Raw genomic sequence first — 25,090 nt, 5'->3', positions numbered from 1 at the left:
ATTATCAGAAGCACCACTAACTTGTTCCCAACAGCAGAAGAAAGAAAGAAAGAAAGAAAGAAAGAAAGAAAGAAAGAAAGAAAGAAAGAAAGGAAGGCAGGCTAAGGACTGCAGGCACTGACATTCAAGTATAGCTCTGGTACCAAAGAAAGGCTAACTACAGTAACTACACCATGGATTACCTCACTCAATTAGAGGGAATAAACCAATCATTTAGATTCACAATTGCCACCAAAATTTTGATCAAATTTGGTGGTTCCTGCTTCGGGTCTAAGGAATTTTTTTTGGGGGGGGGGAATGCCAGCATATTCTCCCTAAAGTTTAAATGTGAATGTGGGGCTTTTGTTTTAGGAGAAACATCTGAGGAAGTCCGAAAGAGAAATAAAAATGTTTTAATAAGGCTGGAGAAATTTTGGTATAGGGTTATTTTCTGCTTGTCAGGATGGTAAGAAGCAGGACCAATATATCGTCACTTCTCTTGCTCACTGAGAAGTAAAAATAAAAAACCAAGATAACACCATCATACTTGGGAATCAAGGGTGCCAACTTGAATAAAATATTGGGGGGGGGGGGAAGAAGGGAAAGGTTAGCCCTGCCCTGCATAATTGATCACAAGACACGGTGCACACACCATTTAAATGACAATGCACATCAACTTTGGGGGATGGACCCCTCAAACTGTTTATTGGGGGAGGGGGTGAAGGGAACTCAGCCCTTTGAAGTTGGCTATGTGTGGAATAATATGATGATGCAAGAAAAGGAAGTTGGATAAAGTTTTACTGTTCCCTCCAAAAAAAGTTGGTGGCGTATGGCAGCTCAGCACCTGCGAGCCTTTGCCAGCTGCAGCTGAGGACTTGGTTTTGCCTGAGGGCGATGAAAGCTACTGCTGGAGGTTCAACATCCAATCCCATCCCTCTTGGCCCCACTTAGAATTGCTCTATAAATATGCCAAACTACCACCGACTTTTGACATTGTGTGAAAGGGCTTCACTAGTTACATTTTATGCTGTGCTTGTAAGCTATTTAACTTGGGTTGTAGTTCTTTGGTCCTTTATTCTCACCCATGAATAGTCCAACATTTCATGTACAAGCCACTTTTATTGAATATGTTGCAGATCTTAACCTTTTTGTACTACGAGCACCTTCATGGAAACCAAATAAAGTAGGTTTGATACAGCCCAGACGCTATATTAGATGTCTGGGCCCACTTGACAGTCCCATGAATCCCTTTTCGCCCTAAAGGAATGCCACCTGAGCCTCTGATATTATTCGGAGGCTCTGACAGCAGCTGCTTCGTAACTCCAGGTCATAAAGAAACATTCAGACTTCATTAAATGTGATAGCCTGCCTTAGCTTTGCCTTTGGAGTTCAGGCTCCTTATGGAGGGCAGGGGCTGGGGAGAAATTTCCAACAGTTTTCTTTGTAAACTGTAAGTCACATCCTTGCTTGTTGACGCTTCCTGAAGGAAGTTCAACAGAGCGACTCATAACACATCTCTGCTACAGCAGATCAAATCCTGAGTCCAAAGAAAGCCCACTGGATACATCCAGGCACAAAAGGTGCATTGCTTGCCATAACACTTTACATATTTCGAAAGAGACTACACACTCTGAAGCTTTAAAAAACAAACTGCTAATCTCTTCAGCAATATATGAACCGTAGCTCTTTGTTATGTATTCTTTGTTACATTTGCTATTGATCTGTTACCTTCGTTCCCTGTTCACCTTTGCAGAAACCTTTACAACAGTTTAAAATTGTCATAAATGTATTTAAATAGAGTGCACAATATACCAAAAGACAAAATAATAAAAATCAGCCCATCAAGCACAAAGCTTCCTTTTTATAAACAAATTCGCTATAGAATTAATTGCAGCTTTATTTCAAAGCAATTTTCTGAAGATAAAAGGTTTTGCAGTGCTAGGGCAAGTAATCCCTACAAGAAAAGTCCCCATGTAACACAACAAGGCCATGAAGCCCTTAATATATGCACTGTAGAAGTTCTTACAGGCCAAAATAAGTCAACTCCATTAGCACCCAGAAATGAACCAGCAAGCAGTGCATGTGCTAAAGCAGTGTTTTTCAACCTTTTTTGGGCAAAGGCACACTTGTTTCATGAAAAAAATCACGAGGCACACCACCACTGTGTGCGGAGAGGGAGATGTCAGAGCCCCGCTGCTCTCTATGGGGAATCGGATGAGAGCGGACCGCCTGTCCGCTCTCATCCGATCCCATCCGATCTGATCCCCACCCAGGATGGATGGAAAATAGGGTGGACACAGTCCAGCGCCCGCCTAGTGGGCGAAAATTTGACTTTTTTTTAAAAAAAAATCTTTCGGCTTTTTCTATTTTTCCCACGGCACACCAGGCAACATCTCGCGGCACACTAGTGTGCCGCGCGGAACAGTGGTTGAAAAACACTGTGCTAAAGCATAGTTTTATACACAGCTTTCATATTTTTCGTTTTTCAAATATGCTTCTGTCACCTCTCGTTAGAAGATGGCCACTATGTTCTGCAGTAGAGGAAAATTACAAATGTTATTCTTGGGAAGAATATGTAAAATGTAATTGCAGTTGTTGACCCATACCTTGCTCCAGCATGAAAGGAAACTGGAAATCATTCCTCAGAGTGCCACCACGCTCTTTCATAGAAGCAAGGAATTGTTGAGTTGGAAGAGACCATTTAGTAATCTCGTCCAATTCCCTGCAGTGCAGGAATACACAGCTGTCCCATATGAGGATCAAACCTGCAACCTTGGCTTTTTCAGCACCTGACACTCTAGTTCAGCATTAGCCAACGTGCTGCCCTCCAGATGCTGTTGGGCTACACCTCCCATGATCCTTGACCATTGTCTGTGGTGGCTGGTGCTAATAAAATCCAACAATATTTGTAAGGCACTATGCCACAGAGCCTAGGACTTTCCAATCAGAAGGTCGGTGGTTCGAATCCTCGCCACGGGGTGAGCTCCCGTTGCTCGGTCCCTGCTCCTGTCAACCTAGCAGTTCGAAAGTACGTCAAAGTGCAAGTAGATAAATAGGTACCGCTCCGGCGGGAAGGTAAACGGCATTTCTGTGCATGCTCTGGTTCACCAGAAGCGGCTTAGTCATGCTGGCCACATGACCCAGAAGCTGTACGCTGGCTCCCTCGGCCAATAAAGCGAGATGAGCGCCACAACCCCAGAGTCGGCCATGACTGAACCGAATGGTCAGGGGTCCCTTTACCTTTACCTATGCTGGGCAGTCAGCTGACTGAATCAAACTGCAGCATGTTGGATACAGCTGTAACTTCAAATAATCACCATCAATTAAGAGAGTGGGGATTCCGCAGGGAAGAGAAAGAACTGATTACAAGTTCTAAAAGAGTCGCTCATATTGCATAAGTTCTCTGTTTCAGTGTATGTCTCCTTTGGAGTCTCTCCTGTGGGTTGGTTTTTTTTTTAAGATAACCAAGTGATTAGATAAAATAACTTGGGCAACTGGATCAGAAATATCCGATGCTTTTACAATGACAGCTCATGTTCTCATTTGCGAGTTTTAAACATGTACAGACGGAAACATGGCTGCCTTCAGAAGTGCCCTCTAGGCATCACTAAACAACCCCATTATAAGCTGATATACAGATCTCTTTAAAGTGACACACATTCTGTTATATTAATAATAGAAGAAAGCTATACAAGACTTTTAGACATTGAGTAGAAGAAGCTGTTATTCATGTCCTCAATGGCACAACCAGACTGGATGCAGTCTTGTGGCTTATAACAATTTTATTACAAACACCTCATGATTTTAAGATCAGGTAGATGGATCGTTCTTCACAGTGAGCTGTAGCTTCCTATGACATTAACAAGCAACGTAACTTTACTTTCATCTATCCATTCGATATACAGTATACACATCTATTTCCTGGGAAATAGACACCCATGAAGTGCAAAGGTGTCTCCCAGTATGTTTCCGAGCACAATTCCAAGTGTTGGTGCTAACCTTTAAACCCCTAAATGGCTTTGGCCCTTGGAGCTAGATCTCAAGGTCTGGGCAGAATCACGGGGGTGGAGATGCTCCTTCAGCTATACAGTGGTACCTCGGGTTAAGAACTTAATTTGTTCTGGAGATCTGTTCTTAACCTGAAACTGTTCTTAACCTGAAGCACCACTTTAGCTAATGGGGCCTCTTGCTGCTGCTGCACCGCAAGAGCACAATTTCTGTTCTCATCCTGAAGCAAAGTTCTTAACTCGAGGTACTATTTCTGGGTTAGCGGAGTCTGTAACCTGAAGTATATGTAACCTGAAGCGTATGTAACCCAAAGTACCACTGTACAGGGCCAAAGCCGTTTAGGGCTTTAAAGGTCAGCACCAACACTGAATGCTTGAAGAAGGAGCTGAATTGAACCCGCTGGTCATGCACCTCAGCATTTGCCTGCAAAACTTACCCATCCTTCTAGTAGCTACACAATCAGCATTAGTGAGAAAGACCCTGCAATGTTTCATGGATCCCTTTCAATCTCCTGGCCTCTGGTGGTCACTCCGTCAGTGACTCAGTTGGCCCACTGAGTCCAGGCTTTCCTTAGTATTCCCTAAAACTAATGTTACTTATCCACTTACAAAGCTCTCTGAGTGGTGTGCATAACCTGCTACCACAATCTTCTGAGCCACAAAATGCAGGAAGACCTTCCTCCTCTACACTTAATTATGTATATATATCAAAGCTAGCACATGGTATGAGACATACTGTTTCTAAAATCTACCCAGTGGAGAACACATTCATTAATTTAAGCATCTGTAAATCTATTTATCTATGGCCAACAAAATCAGAACAAGCTGTCCTTTAGTTAAGAGTAACAAACATTGGTTCTATCTATAACCCAACATCACATCACATCACATCACACACCACCTTCTTTAACAGCTATTCAAACCACCTGCCTTTCATTTATTCCTTTTCCGTCTTCATCTCTCACTTACTCATCTCTCTCACTTATTCATCTCGCTCACTCGTTCTCTACTCATCTCCCTGCCATTTGAGCTCCCTAATTGTTCTCTGTCAGTCACTCTGACTCATAGGAGCCAATTCCTGGGGGCCGAGGTCCCTTCGTCGTCGTCCCCCCCAAAAAAAAATATTTGATGGGCATTGACATTCAAATGGTGTGCATGTGTTGTGTCTTGTGATCAATTATGCAGAGTGGGGCTAACCAATATTTTATTCAAGTTGGCACCTCTGCTCTGACTTCACTTTCCATTCCAGCATGCTCTCCTTCTGTCAATCATTCTACCACACATTATTCTGTAACAAGGGTCCTAGATTACATGTAACTAGGGATCCTCCACTCAGTCACCAATAAAGGGATCTCAGTCAAGCAGAAGATCTGTACACATGTAACAATCTGAGACCTCTATCTCACTAATGCTCTTTTGGCAAGTGTAGAGGAGGGAGCAGCTAGGTATACTTGCCTTGGGTCTCAGATGGCTAAGCCGGCTGAAGGGGACCCATCAGGGACTGGCTGCTTTTCCCCCCTTTCCCTTTTTAGTTTATAACTTTATTGTACAGTAACAAGATTCCTGCCCTGGGCCTCAGACAACCTCTGCACAAGCCTGGGTATAGGTATGGCTACTGATGTACAGCCAACAGTCATAGAATCATAGAATCATAGAGTTGGAAGAGACCACAAGGGCCATCGAGTCCAACCCCCTGCCAAGCAGGAAACACCAGCAGAGCACTCCTGACATATGGTTGTCAGGCCTCTGCTTAAAGACCTCCAAAGTAGGAGACTCCACCACACTCCTTGGCAGCAAATTCCACTGTCGAACAGCTCTTACTGTCAGGAAGTTCTTCCTCATGTTTAGGTGGAATCTTCTTTCTTGTAGTTTGGATCCATTGCTCCGTGTCTGCTTCTCTGGAGCAGCAGAAAACAACCTTTCTCCCTCCTCTATGTGACATCCTTTTATATATTTGAACATGGCTATCATATCACCCCTTAACCTCCTCTTCTCCAGGCTAAACATGCCCAGCTCCCTTAGCCGTTCCTCATAAGGCATCGTTTCCAGGCCTTTGACCATTTTGGTTGCCCTCCTCTGGAGCAGTCTTGCTCCTATTTCCCCCACAGGCCAATTGACTGCATGGATGAAGCCCCTGTTGTTTTTATGAAAGACCTGTGGGCCACTGCAGCTCAGAAGAATCCCCAGTAACTTTCTGAGGAATACCAGGATTTCCCAGAACACATTTTGAAAATCACGGAGATAGTGGCTGTACAGTCATCAAAGTTTCTATATTATTGTTTGTTTCCAGGAAATACCTATCCGAGGATCTCAGCATTTGTGGCTTGCCATGCTAAACACCAGCCAACCAGCCACTTAGGAAAGCTCAATATGGCAGCTTGGCATCTGCCTTGGTCTACAAGGGATGAGTAGGTGTGAATGGATTTTCAAGTGCCTTTCAGATTGCATGACTGCTGTGCTGTGTTTGGCCCAGGGGGATCATTCATTTTGGAAGCATGGTCTTACAAAGGCCTTGAAGACTGATTATAAACAAAAGCATCCGGGACAAAGGTGTGATAATATTTAACACATCAGGATGAAGACCCCAGATTGTGGGGACATGCAATTTAAACTTTATCCCTAAGGCATGATCCTGGTAAAAGTTTCCCTCGCCAAAGCTGCTTATGGCAAATTACCTCCTGGGATGAACAGCAGCTTTGAGGGTGGGTATTTTTTATTTTATTAAAAAAATTGAGATGACTTCACAGGTGGGGCAGGTTTAAAGCTAAGGATGACCGAGCAATTCAGTCACTGCTCATTTTCCAACGTTGCAATGCAATTCCGAACAAACATATTAAAATATGCATCTAGATATTCCATATTTAAATATACATGGAAATTGGAAAACACACATTAAAATACTTTAAAACAAAATACTTGTTTTTTAAAACAAACAATTAATGTGGAAATGCAATGGGCTGATTAGTAAAAAGTGTCATGGATCAGAAATAGAATCACCCACATCCGAATGAACAATCCCTCCCCACAGTGTGTTCCAGTCCTAATTAGCCCTGCACCTGTTATTTCTTTAATTAAAAAAAAGATATGAATTGGAATGAGACCACAAATTTCTCATTTCATCTGGTCCTTAGTCTCTCCTGTTCTCTCTCCAGGACTGGCTCCAGGTCTGAGGGAGCCCTGGGGTAAAATGCCCTCTAGGAGGACTCCTATATTGGTTGGCCATGCTTGGCTTAATGGTAGCAGTGCTCCAAATAGTGCCACCCTAAATCTAAAATGCTCTAGAGAAGGGGTGGATGCCCCATAACCAGCAGGCCAGATCAAGCCTAGGAAACCATCGGCCCCCCCAATCTTGACCTCAGTGCTGTGGTTCTCTGTCTGCTCTTTGGAACTGTGGTTGAGGGCCTAATTAAAACTACCAATTTGACACCCAAGACCATTTTGGCCAAGCCATGTCATAGGGCTGACAAAGACGAAGCCACCCTCGCCCCACAGTAACGTCATATTGAGGACAGGGTGGGAAATCAAAATGGCAGCTAGACGCAGCCATACTATGTTAGGTTTTTTAAAATATATTGTAAAAAACACAAATGTGGGTCCAGGGCTAGTGTCAAGAGTGGGAGCTGCCAGGATGCTGGGACCCACAGATGCCAGGCACTGACACTGAGTGGATAGCTCAGTAGGTTAGAGCATGGTGCTGATAATGCCAAGGTTGCAGGTTTGATCCCCGTATGGGTCAGCTGTATATTTCTGCATTGCAAGGGGTTGGACTAGAAGATCCTTAGGGTCCCTTCCAACTCCACAATTCTTTTATTCTATGATCTATAACCAGCCAGACACTGACAACAGGCCTGCCAACACACAGACACACAAGCTGCTGACACTTCAGAGCTGGATGTTTCTATTTGTTTTCTTCCCCTAAACCTCTCTTTGCAAAATCGGTTGTGAAAAGGGCAGGAAAGGAGAATGCCTTTTTCCGTGACTCCCCGTTGGAAGCATTTTGGGTATTTGTCCACTTTCAGGCAGAACATCTGCTTTTATTATAGTAATGAGTTTTTGGAGGAAATTTTGTTTCAAAGACATTCAAATTCAGCTGATGCAAAGGAAATGGATTCCGCCCCATGTCAACCTTTTCCCCATCTATCATCTTGATTCTTATTATAATGCTCGATATTTATTAGGGCAACGAAAGTCTAGTGTTTTTATATAAGCATCTATTTTTAACACACTGCTTAGTTGTGATTTATTAAATCTAGCAAAGTGATTTCAAACAATATACAGTACAATTTGTTTCTCTTGCTCAATTCTTGTTTGTACGCTCTCAGCCTCTTTTACCACGAAGCCATTATGCATGCTCCTATGGCAGCCATTTTGTGGTATGACACACGTCCACAGCAGCCATTTTGTGATGTGCCTGGCCCCCACAGCAGCCATTTCCCGCCCCCCAGTGGTGCCCATGACACTTTCCCAGAATTCCACTGGCCCAAATGGTTGGCAACCCCTGATAATATCACACAATTCACAAAAAAAACTCAGTTTAACAAAACATTTCTGAGCTAAGTGACATGATAACTTAGTTGAATAAAAACCCTGGTGCTTCAATTGTAAAGGCTCAGACCTACCAGAAAGCTGCCCTCTCTGCCCCCTTCCGAATAACCCAGCATGTATGTGGTTGATGAAGAAAATACACACTGTAGCTGCTGTGCAATCTCAAGCATATTTGCTTACTGCTGAGAGGAAGGAAATGTGTATTTTCAAAGTCTTGCACTGGCTTCTGAAACAAATTTCTGGGGCCATTTAGCCCTCTCATTTAAGCACTGAAGCTTATTCTTTTACTTTTCTATCTGTAAAGCCAAACATAAACCTAGCTGAAGATATATCAATATTATATTGTATTATATATTATTTATATAGCACAATCAATATGCATGGTGCTATGTTACGCTTCCCTGGTTGAGTGAAGTCTAGCCAACACATTAGGTAAAATCTAGTTTATATTCTGCGGAATTCACAAGGATAGTAATATTGGCATCCACAAACCACAAGCCTGGTTCTCCCTTGTACTGATGTCACAAATACACTGACATTGTTTTGTATGTTCCATAGTCGACTTCTCACACAAAAATCAGATTATAGAGCCCGGTGCTTTCTCTAATTAAGCCTTGTTTTTACATGCATCTTACACAAGAGTCATGAGCTCTTTATGCTTCCCTGAACCCAACAAAACCACAGTATGACTGCGACGGAAGAACACACAACACAGAAACTTTATATGAAGCAAACAGACCATTTATTAATAGCAACACATTGAGGGTTGTGAATCAAAATCCGACATATAAAGAGTTCAGTATTCTACAGATGATCCTTCAAATATCTCTCATCAGAGACCACACAGGTCCATAAAGGTTAAAATCTACCATTTGAATCGGGCTCAATCTGACAAAATTCTAAGGGATTCAGAGCAGTCTACTGTGTTTTTCTTCCTTCATTTCTTCCTACAGTATAGTAGCCTGCAGACATAGGTGTTGAGAGATGCCAGCAGAAACTGAATGATATCTTCAATCGTATAATTCAATTCATTGGCACCTCAAACAGGAACAGTACACACCACATTTTTGTTGCAGGCCTCATCCCACTGACTTGTTTTTAAGGCCACATCCAGGTTGTTTGTTTATTTGTCTCGAGGAAGCCTAAGTTTATTATTGGAAAACACTGAAACTTAATGACGAGTGAGATATCACACAGGATAACAGTTAATAGATTCGCAGGTAAGCAATAATTGCATCTTACCTCCTTACTGTATTTGCGTGTTCAGACCTTTAAACCTCCCCCTTAAATAAATTCAGACAAGACTCAAATTTTGGTTTGGTTTTTGGCAGAATTTAGGCCACAACTTTATTGATTACAGCAAATGAGTGGTTGCATAGGCTCTGGTTCGACCAGCTCCCTGCACCGTTGCAGGTAGCGCTGACCCAGGGCATCAGCATAGGTCAGCCTAGGGTGAACACCTGAATAGGCGGAAAGCCGGGAACAGGCTATGTCCACCACCCAGATGTCCCCGTGGACTCAGGCACGGGCACAACCCCCTCACAGGGTTGACCAAACCATTAAGTCCCTGGATTCCTTTAATGGAATACCCTTCACATAGGGATGGCAAGAGCGTTCTCCCATCCCTATCACCTGAACCAGAGCCTATCCGCAACCTTACAAGTTGTGACGATTTGCTACGCAGCAGGCGAAACCCAAATGGCACCAGCCAAGTGGGGAAAATTACCCCTGTCCCAATGACAGACAACATACGACGACATAGCAAGGTCAAGATCACAGCCCTGAATATAGGGAGAGGTGGGCGGGTGTTCTGATGCACGCACCGAAAGAGGATCCTCTGGGTCACATGCATAGGTCTATATAGGTTCCTTAATCCGTTTAGCCTGCATCCCATTAGCCTGATTAAACCCAGCATCAAGGGACCTACCAATTGGGTGTTGTGGCTATTCAATCAAACCTGCCCACAACACAGGGTTTGGTTGCCAGGTCTCAGCGCAACACGTGCCCTCTTTAAGGGAGGACCTGATTTAGACAATGTTTTTGAGGTGGACCTCATAAAGCAGTTTATATAAGATTACAACAATTTTGTTTTAAAAGGCTATTACTGATAGGTTAAGATGGTCCTCAATGCCCCTGTGGTGGCAGTTGTGGGGCTGGGGGGAGGGAGGTGCCACTATCTTATAATAATTTGAATTACTCGTTGCCAGTAGATTTTTGAACACTGGCACTAGATATACAAACTGCTGAAGAAGAAAGAAAATCTAAATCTCCAGTAGCTGGCTGGGTTTGTTCCACATTATTTTGTGAGCCTAAAGAGCAGGCACCCCCAAACTCGGAACTCCATATGTTTTGGGACTACAACTCCCATCATCCCTAGCTAACAGGACCAGTGGTCAAGAATGAGAGAATTGTAGTCCCAAAACATCTGGAGGGTCAAATACCCAGGACCAGCCCAAGACATTTTGGCAGCTGAGTTGGACCCCCAAATTTCAGGTAAGAAGGATGAGGGATGAGGGAAGATCTATATCAGGAATCTATATCAGGAATAAAGGGGTGGGGGAAAAAGAGCGACATTGGGATCTGCTGTCCTTGTGAATCCTACCATCTGAGGTGGTCACCTCACCTTGCCTCATGGGTGGGACGGCCCTACAAGCATCTAGTATTGCTTAATTTTTTTAAAAAAGTATATTTCTAGTTTACACTTCTTGGTTTTTTATGGTACAGAAGCCCAAGCAATTTCCAACCATCTTATGAGATTCTTATATTTAGATATCCCCACTTTCTTCTGTGGGACTTGATTCCTCCCTTTCCAGACTAATGTCTAGCACTTCAGTATAAATATTCTTCATTAACCACGTATCAATAGATTCCTCAAATGGTGACCTTTCCCTGATACTTCCGAAATGTCTACTTAAAGGGCTTTAAATATATATATTTGCAAGTACTCAAAAAAGAAGAGATGATCTTGCTCCATACTGACATTTGCATAATTATATATTGCTATGAAAGATATACAGAAAGAAGGGATTTATTACATAAAAGATCCCCCCATTTAGTTAAATTATGTCATTCCAAAACTTCTAGGTTTCCTGATAACCCTGAATCAAATGCCTCTCACATATTAATGGCGAGAAATTCAGACTCGGCTTAGATTTATAAAATTTTCCAAGACTTCCATTATAGCTCAGAGAAGACATACCTGCTTTCCTCAGAATGACATGCATGCTGGCACACATACGCATGCGCACACACTCACATACCTATTTTTAAATTTCTTTGAACATTTTAATATAATATAATATAATTACGATATACAGCTAATTAAAGGACACACAAACGCCTTGTTATTGCATTGGATTCCAGTAAGCAATAGCTGAGTACCCCCCATGCCTGCAGAATTAATTATTCCACTTAATTATTCCACTAAATTACTACAAGAAATTCTTGCAAATATATTTTTTGGTTTTTCAAGTGCAAAAAGCACACCATCAGTACACAGGCTTATTTTATGCATAATCTTGGAATTGAACAACTTTAATGCCAATATCTTGCCCAACTGCTGTAGCAAATTTTAGAGCTGATGCTTACATTTCCTTCTGCTCTATAAACAGCTGCTACCATCCTAAAACACTCACCTCCAGACTTATTTTTAATAGGTGACTCATTTGCCCTTGTCAGTTTGTTTATTGAATCCTTAGCACACTTTGCAGTGTTTGCCCAATATCTGATATATATGAAAATAATAATATACATCAAACTACCATACTTAAAAGAGCTTGAGCGTGTTCATTTTTATTTGTGATCTTACTCGGTGCTGACCTACTATTGTCCTCAAAGTCATTCAAAGTTTTGGGCTGAACAAAGTCTGTATTTAAAAAAACAACAACAATTTTAAGGTTTCTGCAAATCACAACGCAAAGAACGGTGCAACCATTTATCCCTCATCCCATCCATGCAGATTTGTATATCATATTTATATATTTTGATAAACGGGATAAGGATACCTCCCAAAATTTGCTCTTCTCCAAAAATATATCAGCCGGGTATTCAAACTACAAATCCTTTTGTAAAGACATAATCTCTAGCACACCAAGAGAAAGTGGCACATGAACCCAGGCTCCCAGATGTGCAATGGATGCATAGAGAGATGTGCCCTGAAACATGATGCTCATGTGCAGTGGGGATGATCCCTGGGTGTGCTTCCTAAAAATCATGCACCTGAGGCTTTGCCCCCTGCCCCCATGCTATGCCCTTGTCTAGGCAGCTGTTCCCCATCCATCCTACGGAGCAGTTGCAGCAACAGGGAGCCACGCTCTCTCCATTGGATTATGTACTCCTCCTCCGATAGGCTACATGCTTGCAGCCTGAGACTGCGCCTGCATGGCAGCCACCATTGCTCTTCCCTCCTCGCTCCTCTTCTGGTTCTAGGAGACAGCAGGTCAGGAGATGGTGGGAATTTGCTCAGCCCTCCATTTGCCTGATCAGTCCCTCCTCATCTGACACGACTGGTGTTCCACCCACCATCCTTGATGGCTCTGAATGTTTCCCAGGCCCTAGTTCCTACCTCCCGGGGGTCATTGAGCTCCATAAATTGCTGGCCCCTTCTCCCAAGTCAGTTTCCAGTCCCCTTGTATCTGACATACATACAGTGGTACCTCTGGTTGCGAACGGGATCCATTCCAGAGGCCCGTTCGCAACATGAAAAGAGTGCAACCCGTAGCGGCACTTCTGCGCACACACGGGTTGCGATTCGGCTCTTCTGTGCATGTGCGTGATGTCATTTTGCGCTTCTGCACATGCACGAGCGGCGAAACCCAGAAGTAACCCTTTCCGGTACTTCTGGGTTGCCGTGGGACGTAACCTGAAAGAAGGTAACATGAACCAAACATAACATGAGGTATGACTGTATATCCAAGCCCTGCCAGTGCCAAACATCCTGATTGCTTTAATTGCATTACATAGATGTAAAACCAAGTATTTCTGCTTAATTTGTATAGGATTTGACTGTTGAGCCATGCCCTTCAACATTCCTCTGATGAAAGTAGGGACATTTTTCACACACCCCCCCAAAAAAAACCCTGATGCTCCTTGGTGCCCCATTCCCCCCCAAGCATTTCCTATCAGAAGAAGGGACACAACATGCATGCCCTCCACCATCCTGAGAAACCCCCTTTATCCTGATTTTATTTTATTCCTTGGTAGTTTTAGAAAAAGAAAAACACAGACCAATAAATAATTTTTAGAAAGGGGCAAGATTAGACGTGGACACACAAAGCATGAAAAAGAAGAAGAAGAAGCAAGACTCCTTGGGCTAAGATCCAAGATGTAACTGAACGACTCCAAGGAATCATAAAACCCACTGACAAATACCCCTTCCTCTTGGTTCATGTGGGAACCAATGACACTGCAAGCAATAGCCTCCAGAAGATCAAAAGAGACTACGAGGCTCTGGGCAGGAAATTGAAGCAATTAAATGCACAAATTGTCATCTCATCTGTCCTCCCAGTTGAACGACATGGCCCAGGGAGAGAGGGAAAAATAGTGGAAGTGAACAGCTGGTTTCACAAATGGTGTAAACAGGAACGGTTTGGATTCTTAGATCACGGACTGCAGTTTCTTGAAGATAGACTTCTGGCAAGCGATGGGCTGCACCTCACAACGGTTGGGAGGAATGTTTTTGCCAAAAATCTCAGAAACCTCATCAGGAGGGCTTTAAACTGACTAATGTGGGGGAGGGAGACAATGCTCCTGAAGGTAGGAGTCTATCAATTGATGAAGATGATCATCCAAATGTCATAGACCAAATGGAGCAAACAGCACACAGACCTAGTGGTGGGAGGAAAAAATCCTTAAATAAGAGACACGGGGGAATGATTAATGGACTTCAATGTCTGTACACTAATGCGCAAAGCATGGGAAATAAACAAGATGAGCTTGAGCTCTTGGTACAGCAAACTAAATATGACATAATAGGCATCACTGAAACCTGGTGGGATAAGTCCCACGATTGGAATGTAATAATGGAGGGATGCAATCTACCAGACAAGAAAGGAGGAGGAGTGGCGTTATATGTCAGGGATGTGTATACCTGTGAAGAGATCCAAGATTTAGAACCTCAAAGCCAAAGTGAGAGCATTTGGGTCAAAATTAAGGGAGAGAAGAATAACAGAGACCTCATTGTTGGAGTTTACTATAGATCCCCAAGCCAAACGGAGGACATAGATGATGCCTTCCTGGAACAGATGGCCAAGCATGCAAAAGAAAGGGAGATAGTAGTAATGGGGGACTTCAATTACCCGGATATTTGTTGGATGTCAAACTCAGCCAAGAGCAAAAGATCAAACAGATTCCTCACTGGCCTTGCAGACAACTTCATTGTCCAGAAAGTGGGAGAAGCAACAAGAGGAACAGCCATTTTAGATCTGGTCCTAACCAATGTTGATGAGCTGGTTAGTGGGGTAGAAGTGGAAGGATCATTAGGCGCGAGTGATCATGCTCTTCTGAAGTTTACTATATAGCGGAAAGGAGCAGCCAAGCATACTAGGACTCAATTTCTTGACTTTAAGAAAGCCGACTTCATAAAACTTAGGGAAGTGCTGGGTGAGATCCCATGGACAGTAATACTAAAAGGAAAGGGAGTTCATGATGGCTGGGAGTTTGCTAAGAGGGAGATAGTAAAAGCACAACTTCAGGCAATACCAATGAGACGGAAACATGGAAGGTGCCTAAAGAAGCCAGGGTGGCTATCTAAAGAACTTTTAACTGAGTTAAAATTTAAAAAGGATGTGTACAAAAAATGGAAAAGGGGGGAAACCACCAAAGAGGAATTCAAACAAATAGCCAGCACATGTAGACACAAAGTCAGAAAAGCTAAAGCACAGAATGAACTCAGGCTTGCTAGAGAGGTTAAAAGCAACAAAAAAGGCTTTTATGGGTATGTCCGTAGCAAAAGGAAGAACAAAGAAACAGTGGGGTCACTCAGAGGAAAAGATGGTGAAATGCAAACAGGGGACACAGAAAGGGCTGAACTCCTCAATGCCTTCTTTGTCTCAGTCTTCTCTGATAAAGAAAACAATGCCCGACCTGAAGAATTTGGAGCAAATGATTCAGCAGAGGAAACACAGCCCAGAATAACTAAGGAGATAGTACAAGAATACTTGGCTAGTTTAGATGTATTCAAGTCTCCAGGGCCAGACGAACTGCATCCAAGAGTATTAAAAGAACTGGCAGATGTGATCTCAGAACCACTGGCAGTCATCTTTGAGAATTCCTGGAGAACAGCGAAGTCCCGGCAGACTGGAGGAGGGCAAATGTTGTCCCTATTTTCAAAAAGGGGAAAAGAGAGGACCCAAATAATTATCGCCCAGTCAGTCTGACATCAATACCAGGGAAGATTCTGGAGCAGATCATTAAGCAAACAGTCTGTGAGCACCTAGAAAGGAATGCTGTGATCACCAATAGTCAGCATGGATTTCTGAAAAATAAGTCATGTCAGACTAACCTGATCTCGTTTTTTGACAGAATTACAAGCCTGGTAGATGAAGGGAACGCAGTGGACCTTGATTTCAGCAAGGCATTCGACAAGGTGCCCCATGATATTATTGTAAAGAAGCTGGTCTTGACTATGCTACCACTCAGTGGATTTGTAACTGGCTGACTGACCGAACCCAAAGGGTGCTCATCAATGGTTCCTCTTCATCCTGGAGAAGAGTGACTAGTGGGGTGCCACAGGGTTCTGTCTTATTCAACATCTTTATCAATGGCTTGGATGATGGACTCAAGAGCATCCTGATCAAATTCGCAGATGACACCAAACTGGGAGGGGTGGCTAACACCCCAGAGGACAGGATCACACTTCAAAACGACCTTGACAGATTAGAGAACTGGGCCAAAACAAACAAGATGAACTTTAACAGGGAGAAATGTAAAGTATTGCACTTGGGCAAAAAAAAAATGAGAGGCACAAATACAAGATGGGTGTCACCTGGCTTGAGAGCAGTACATGTGAAAAAGATCTAGGAGTCTTGGTTGACCACAAACTTGACATGAGCCAACAGTGTGACGTGGCAGCTAAAAAAGCCAATGCAATTCTGGGCTGCATCAATAGGAGTATAGCATCTAGATCAAGGGAAGTAATAGTGCCACTGTATTCTGCTCTGGTCAGACCTCACCTGGAGTACTGTGTCCAGTTCTGGGCACCACAGTTCAAGAAGGACACTGACAAACTGGAACGTGTCCAGAGGAGGGCAACCAAAATGGTCAAAGGCCTGGAAACGACGCCTTATGAGGAACGGCTAAGGGAGCTGGGCATGTTTAGCCTGGAGGAGGTTAAGGGGTGATATGATAGCCATGTTCAAATATATAAAAGGATGTCATATAGAGGAGGGAGAAAGGTTGTTTTCTGCTGCTCCAGAGAAGCGGACACAGAGCAATGGATCCAAACTGCAAGAAAGAAGATTCCACCTAAACATTAGGAAGAACTTCCTGACAGTAAGAGCTGTTCGACAGTGGAATTTGCTGCCAAGGAGTGTGGTGGAGTCTCCTACTTTGGAGGTCTTTAAGCAGAGGCTTGACAACCATATGTCAGGAGTGCTCTGATGGTGTTTCCTGCTTGGCAGGGGGTTGGACTCGATGGCCCTTGTGGTCTATTCCAACTCTATGATTCTATGATTCTATGATTCTATGATCCTTGTGCTCTGTGACCCTTCTTCCCGCCCAGGGTGGCTCTGCCCTCTGCCTGCCCCTCAGAGCCGGCACATCACATGGGGCTGGGCCTGGGTAGTGGCAGTCTCTCCTCCTCCTCACCCACTCTCCAGCAGCTGCTATGAGCTGCCCAAGGCAGGAGGCCAGCAACAGCAGCCATGGAGAGACCACAGGATGCTTCCTCAAAGCTGTCACTGCCACCGTCCCTACTCAGGACATGTGCCGGCTCATCCTTGGAGCTCAGTGGTGGCAGCACTTGCAGAGGAAATAGGGACATTCCAGGATCAAATCAGAAGTCAAGATGGCTTTTGAAATTCCCAGACTGTCCCTGGAAAATAGGGACACTTGGAGGGTATGTTAATCTGCATTCTGTAAAGCAGACCTCTAATGTACCTTGTTGTTTGTTTGTTTGTTTGTTTGTTTGTTTGTTTGTTTGTTGAAAAAAGTGGCTGGCTTCTGCAGTCACCAGGATAAACAGGTACTAGCAGGAGTTTAACAATGGAAGTAATGTAAGCACTCCCCCCGGCTAAGGCATATGTTGTTTTTCCTCTGGGAACTACCCAGTTTACTGAGAGCAGAACATAAATATGTCTACATGGTTTGGGCAGGTATGTACGATAACTGACTTCTAACACAGATGGAACACCAACTGGATTAAATACAAATACTCATTTCTGAACAAGGAAGGCATGTCTGCATATAATTTGATGGCAAAAAATGAGGCTTCTGTTCTCTCCTGCAGGCTCTTTGCAGAATCAGGCTTGTGGCACCACCAGAACAAAGTTAATGTCCATTCCTTTGAGGTTCTAACATATGAGGAGCAGCAATATGATTTTCCTTCGAAACCTGAGTGACCAAATTCACACCCTGCTTTTACCTGCAGACCTCCACATTCAAGAAGTCAGTTGCCTATCAGATTTGTTGCTACATTTCACTTGCTAAAAAAAAAGGGCACTGCTGGGAGTAAGCAGTTCAGAGAAGCAGCTGCTTCAGACAGAGGGATTTCAATGCTTTCAGAAGAAAACGCAAAGCAGAAATTGTAACAGCAACACAGCACATAAAGTGACTAGGTACAAAATTGTAAGCCCTGACTTCAGGCGTACAATCTAAGCAACCATGCTAACAAGGGAAGGGGAGCAAACAGCAACCCTTTGCAAGGAAGCTGGAGCATGCCAGAGTGAAGAGGTGAATTTTTACCAAGCGTCTAAACACGGGAACAGAAGGAGGCAGAAGGATGCCAGGAGACAAAAAAGTCCCAGTAGGAAGATGTTGTATCAAGGGCGAGAGGATCTGTCAAGGGGAAGAGAGTGAAAGATGCAATTGGGGATTGAGAGACAACACCAGAAATGGAGCATGGAATAACAAGAAGAATAAACAGAGAAATAGCACAGAAAACATCACATGCCAATTGATCTCCAAATGAGGCATATCCTCTGTATTACACAAAGGCCAAACAAGATGTGACGTTAAGTGTGTTATCACAGTTAATATGTCTTATGCATGTGTATGTAAAATGGTAGCTGCACCGGGGGTCAGAGCAGAATCAGGACCATAGGCAGAGGGAGTTAACTCTTTCCTGCTTCTGGCTATAATTCCAGCAACTGCCCCCCCCCAATGTTGCTATTTGCATTACAAGGAAAACTTCCATTAGCACCAATGCAAATAGCAACATGGCAGTAGGATTTCTGATGAAATTGTGGCTAGAAGGGGGGGGGAGGGCTAATTACCTCTCCCCATCTGCTGTGGTCCTGATCCTGCTTCCTCTCCTCCTCCCAATAGCCTTTTAAATTAAATGCACCCAATGTCAATGTCTTGTTTGGCCCCAAGTAAACTGTTGCCAACTCAACAGACTGCATTCACCCCATCACAAACTCTCCTCCCCTCTCTAAAATTGACACCTCCAAAGCGATGGGCTGATGCTCGATAAAACATTTTGTGTGTGTGTGTTTGCTTGCATGTGTATGGAAAAAAATGCTTTTGCATCAAACCAATCAAGTTCCTATACAAACAACAACACTGAGAAATGGCAGCAAGTGTTTGGGAAGATAGTTACGTGACAGCTAGACTGGCTTGCTGCTGTGCTTACACAACTAATGTTGTGTATTAAGATAACACAAGTTCCATCATGGAGCTCATACATTCAGTGAAATCTATTAGGCGTTAAAGACTTAGCTTAGCCTTCAGATATTAGGGAACAAAAATGGATGGGGGGGGGAGAGAATATGCAATCATTGTTTTCATTCACTGCCCAAACTCCAGCAATAAATATGCACCTTCTGTTCTAATCAATGACACAATATGCATCATGATTTGTATCTTATGCATTCCCTACTTGAGCAGATTATTTCACTATTCAACAAACTTTCCCTCCAAAATGCAACCTTTTCCTCCTGTTTGCACTGTAATTCTAATAGGATATCTCTGCATCCCATTTTCTGGAAATCCTGCATTATTTATATCCAGGGAGACAGCTTTTTGCTACTTTGCTTAAGAATTTGGTGAGAGAGAACTGCAAAGGCAGCAAAACTTTATTGGTATGCTTTTGACATGAAGAAGTTTGTGAGGCTCAGCGGAGGCACAAGCCCTCCACCTTCACTAAGTTTGCCTCAGGGGAGCCCCTAGACAGATGTACAGTGTTCTCCTCTCAAGCTCTGCACGTTCAGAATTCATATTCACAAATGGTTCAGTGCTGTAAAGAAAGAAAAGCTCAGCCGAATCCCTCACATTTCCCTAAAAATATTGCTCCCTGTGAAAACAGGGGAACAATTTTCTGCTGCTTTCTGGATGGGGTGGGGGAAATACAATTTCCTGCAATGTTCAGGAGGGGGTTGCCACTTACTTTACTGGGTCTCATCAGCTGGCAGGAAGCTCTGGAAAGAGCCTTGTTCAGCTTCTCAACAGCTCCACTTTCTGGACACGGAACCACTCTTAAGTCATCCCAGGGTGTGGGAAATTGTGGAAAAAGTCTTGTGCCATTGGGAGCAACATGTGGACTTTTAGTAATAACACACATGATTAAAACACACACACACACACACACACACACCAGAATGCCAGATCATGAAATTAACCTTCCCCTGAAAATGATGGATTTCCCGCCCCTAATGTGATCTTTTCAGGAGTGTTTTGTTTCACCTCTATGCATAAAGAATGGCCAACTATTTATTTTTTGGCAGGGGGTACAGGTTGTTTTGGTTTTTGGTGCAGTTCAAAAAGTAACGACCTTTTTTGGTGGTGTTTTTCACTTTCCTTCACTTTTTTTGCTTATGTAGCTGTCCACATGGTCTTCAATAAATAACACAGTCGTATCTACATCTACTCAGAATTAAGTCCTATTGAATTCAGTGGGGCTTACCTTTCCCAGTATGCTGGGATTCAATATTCTTTCATGGTGTGGTAGATATGCCAACAAAGCTACAACAGTGGAAACCATGTCTGAATCACCCTCTTTCTTTAGGGCTGATGTAAGCAGTGCTATTTTTCTAGAAAAACAGGTGCCAGAACTCACCCCGAACAGATCCCTTGTTCTCTTATAATGCCAATGGCACCCACCTGAGAGGGTGGTTCCAGCTGGGGGGGGGGAGCCCTGGTTGTAGGGTTGATTCATTCATTACGTGAATGAAAAGGGAGCTACATCAACTCGGCTGCTGCCCATGGTACTCCAGGAAGAAGCAAAAATCACCAGTGTCAAAGCAATGATTCTTCAACATCAACTTTGTTGGACTGGTCATGTTGTTTGGATGCCGGATTACTGTCTTCCAAGGTAACTACTCTATTCCAAACTCAAGAAAGAAAAGCAAAATACCAGTGGACAACAAAAGAGGTTTAAAGACACTCTCAAGGCAAAACTTAAAAAATGTAGTATAAACACCAACAAATGGGAAATACTGGGCTGCAAGTGCTCCATTTGGAGAACAGCCTTTACCAAAGGTGTCATGGACTTTGAAGATGCTCAAACTCAGGACAAAATGGAGAAACGTGCTAAGAGGAAGGCATGTATGGCAAACCCTCACCATGATCAACTCCCGCCTGGAAACCCATATTGCCACTGTGGAAGGACATGTGGATCCAGAATTGGCCTCCACAGTCACTTACGGACTCACTGTTAAGACCGTGTTCATGGAAGACAATCTTACTCGGGTACGAATGATTGCCAAAAAAGAAAGAAGACGACTACTCCAGAAAGAACAATCAGCAGGAAACAATCTTGAGGTTCAGGATAAAGATTCAGTAACTTCCAGACTAAAGTCACCCAGCCTCCCCCATGGCTCATGTTTGAAGGAGCACATATTGTAAAACCTCCACTCATTGGTTTTTTATGCTACTAAACTCCTTCAAATGAGAGTTTACCACCTCAGCAAAAAGAAAAGAAAAGAATAAAAATCACTTGTTTTCCTGCTGTGGTAATGTCAATAATTTTCTCCTGAAGGTGACTGCAAACAAACACTCTTCTAGTTTAATGGAGGTGGCAAGGTTACTTCGTGAGGAATCTACCACTTGAAAAATGACTTGCGAGAATTGGACCTTCAGCTTCACATACAGGATTTTGGAGTATGTTGCTCAAGCTGATGCTGGCCTTGTAAAATAAATAAATAAATAAATAAATAAATAAATAAATAAATAAATAATTTTTTTAAAAAAATGTCACCCATCTGACTGGGTTACCGCAGCCACTCTGGGTGGCTTCCAACAGATTAAAGCACATCAAACTTGGTGCACCTGTTGCTCTAAACTTCACTAAGTAGTGTCTTACACATTGTTTAAGCTCCTTCTACATGACCTGAGGTAAAGTTATAGCCAGGCATGACAACCCTTTGGAGCTGAGGCCTCTACAGCCCCCCATGGGGCTTAACACCGTCCCCCAATCTTGAGGGGGCAGAGGAGGACTGGTGGGATGTTGTCCTGACGTATTGTGGCCTGGTGAGAAGTTGCCCCGGGCAGTGGCGTAGCGTGGGAGGTGCAGGGGGGGCTGGCCGCACCGGGCGCAACATCTGGGGGTTAGGGTTAGGGGGCGCAAATCCACTGGTTAGGGGGCGCAAATCCACTGGTTAGGGGGCGCAGATTATTTGCCTTGCCCCGGGTGCTGACAACCCACGCTACGCCACTGCGCTAGGGCTGACCAGTGTGGCCTGGTGTGCAAATGTCACATCGATAGCTGGCCTAGTTGGAGGTATGGAGATTTTTTCTCCATTTGAAATGATTGAATTCCCTCATAGATTTAAATTGCTGTTATGAAAACTTTCCTTTGTTTCCTTTTTACTCTTGGTTGTACTTAAGAGAAAAATCAGCCTGCTCCTCTCCTCTCCCTATGAAGATGCCATTTGCCAGCTGTCTCAAATTCTTCACTCAGATTTTGACACCTTTCTGTCTGCACATCCTCCCCTCCTCATTAGCTTCAAGCTTCTTACTCTTGCCTAAGACAGACCTTTCACAACCCTCCCCTCCTCTGCTTTTCTCACTCTTGTCTTCTTCAGTGTTAATTCCGCCAAGGCTGCCAGCCTTGACGTGCCATTTGCCCCCTTTCTCCCACAAATGTCTCCACAACCTGAACTGGTAACCCTGCAATGTCTTTGGCTATAATGGGGAGGTTGTAGGAAAATCTGAGCGCTTCTGCGAGGACGGCAGGTGCTCATTCAGCTCGGCAGAAGCAAACTGTGCAATTCTTAAGTACGCTGAAAATAGGAGTTTTGAAAACTTTAATCTTCACCAGAGTTCTGAATTCTATGCTTTGTTTGAGCAATGTGTTCCTGGAAGGAGGAAACATGCCAGGAATTCTCACCAGCAGCAACAGAAAATAAAAGCCACTTAAAGCAAAGGACTGAAAAAGAGAAATAAGACGTTATATATGAGCATCTCCTTATGCCGCAAAAGGACAGTAACTGAGCACAGGTGAGTCAGTGCTGACGTGGGTGGTGCTGCGGTCTAAGCCACTGAGCCTCTTGGGCTTGCCAATTAGAAGGTCGGCAGATTGAATCCCTGTGATGGAGTGAGCTCCTGTTGCTTTGTCCCAGCTTCTGCCAACCTAGCAGTTTGAAAGCACACCAGTGCAAGTAGATTAATAGGTACTGCAGGAAGGTAAACAGTGTTTCTGTGTGCTCTGGTTTCCGTCAAGGTGTTCCGTTGTGCCAGAAGCGGTTTAGTCCTCCTGGCCACATGACCTGGAAAGCTGTCTGTGGACAAACGCTGGCTCCCTTGGCCTGAAAGCGAGACAAGCACCACAACCTCACAGTCACCTTTGACTCGACTTAACCATCCAGAGGTCCTTTACACAAAGACACTGCAGTTGTCATCTAGTTCAAAAGAGTGGGGCCCTGGGACTTTTCCTCTTTTGGACCTTTGCAAAAGGCAGTGGTTTCTAAGTAGACCAGCCTGTTGCAAATGCATGCTCAAATATCAGCACCAACTAAAAGTTTGCTGCTGGGCCCAGTTTATGGTTCTGTTGCTGACCTATACAGCTCCAAAAAATGGGGCATCTGGTTACCTAGAGGAATGCCTTTGCCCATATTTATTAATTAATTCTGTATACTGCCCTTCATCTGCAGATCACAGGGTGATTCACAACATAAAAAATAAATAAATGAGAAGACAAAATACAGACTGTGCAAGTCCATCTGGCAGCAACCGAAGGTTGTTGCACCTCCCTTAAGGAATGATCTCACACTTGAGATAAGGCAGGCACCAACTACGTTGATTTTTTTGGGCACCCCACCCAGGCCTTTGCTGGTCATTGATACCAAGCCACTAAGAACTGTCTAAGTTGCTACTGTAATTATTGCTGAATTTATTGACATTTATTAGACTTTAATTAACTTCTTACAGTATTGGCATTGATGTGTTGTAAAGCTCTTTTGTGTTTTAAATGAAGGTTGGCTTAATGTTTCTAAAATAACTAAATAATATTTAGCCTGAGCCTCAAAGTTCGCACAGAAATCCCAGTGATATCCAGCATTGCCAGGTTTCCTTACCAGATCCAGTTGGTCAAGCACACAGTCAACAGAACAAGGGATTTAGGTTTGTTTGAATAATGCCCTCTTGGCATTTGCCCTCTTATACATGCTTGAAGGGGACTGTGGAACTTCAAGGTATGAAACCAAAATACCTTGGTAGGTAATTAGATTATTCCAGACAGGAAGTACTGTTTTAAAGAAGAGAAATTTGCTGGGCACCTTGGCAGCCTAGAAGCATGAAGCTACCAGGAAAACGAAAAACAAAAACCCAATACTGTGTTAGAAAAACTGGCCTCAGCTTCATGATCATATTAATTCTCTAATTCAGTATTCTTGTGCATGACAAATGATATTTCCCGGAGTCTCCTGCTTCAGTGATTCACATTTGTTTTTCTTTCGTCCCAAGGTGCTGGAGGACTTGCTTAAGTAGGAAAGCTAGTGGACTAATTGGCTTGAACCTCAGGGACCATGATTTGAGCTCAGAGCTTGGCAGCTTAACACCAGTGTGCTTTGAAAGGCTTGTTGCTGAAGCAAATCCCCATGAACTAAAATGAAGCTCAAGGATACTGCTGGAACATCTCGGTTTTGATTGATGAATCAGATCTCCCAAAAATTGGGAGGAGAAAGAGAGAGAGAGAAATGGAAAGAGAAGTAGTTCAGAAAGAGATTGTCTAATGCCTGTGGGAGGCAAAAAGATGGTGTATTCAGTCTGAAAAGTTGTACTTGTCAGAGGGTAATTGTACTGCAGGGTAGTGTTATTTTTAATCATCTAAATCAAGCATCCCTGAACTCGGCCCTCCAGATGTTTTGGGACTACAACTCCCATCATCCCTAGCTAACAGAACCAGTGGTCAGGGATGATGGGAATTGTAGTCCTGAAACATTTGGAGGGCTGGGTTTGGGGGTGCC

The 25,090-nt window shown here is 43.5% G+C and overlaps 1 protein-coding gene across 3 annotated transcripts in view; it reads right to left on the bottom strand.

Annotated features, from left to right (window-relative positions):
* The window catches only part of LINGO2 (leucine rich repeat and Ig domain containing 2), a 539,936-nt gene that overhangs the window by 249,991 nt on the left and 264,855 nt on the right, over window positions 1-25,090 (bottom strand). Inside the window, exon 1 of one of the 3 annotated variants that reach the window (XM_081176517.1) lies at window positions 8,268-8,443. The exons of the other annotated variants lie outside the window; for them this stretch is intronic. The gene's annotated coding sequence lies outside the window, so the exon portion shown is untranslated. Of the gene's footprint in view, window positions 1-8,267; window positions 8,444-25,090 lie in introns of those variants that run through there. 3 annotated transcript variants of the gene reach the window in all.

Source organism: Podarcis bocagei, assembly GCF_964188305.1.
Source record: "Podarcis bocagei genome assembly, chromosome: 17".
NCBI lineage: Eukaryota > Metazoa > Chordata > Lepidosauria > Squamata > Lacertidae > Podarcis > Podarcis bocagei.
The sequence above is the reverse complement of the archived record's forward strand: the minus strand, read 5'-3'. Positions and strand labels throughout refer to the sequence as shown.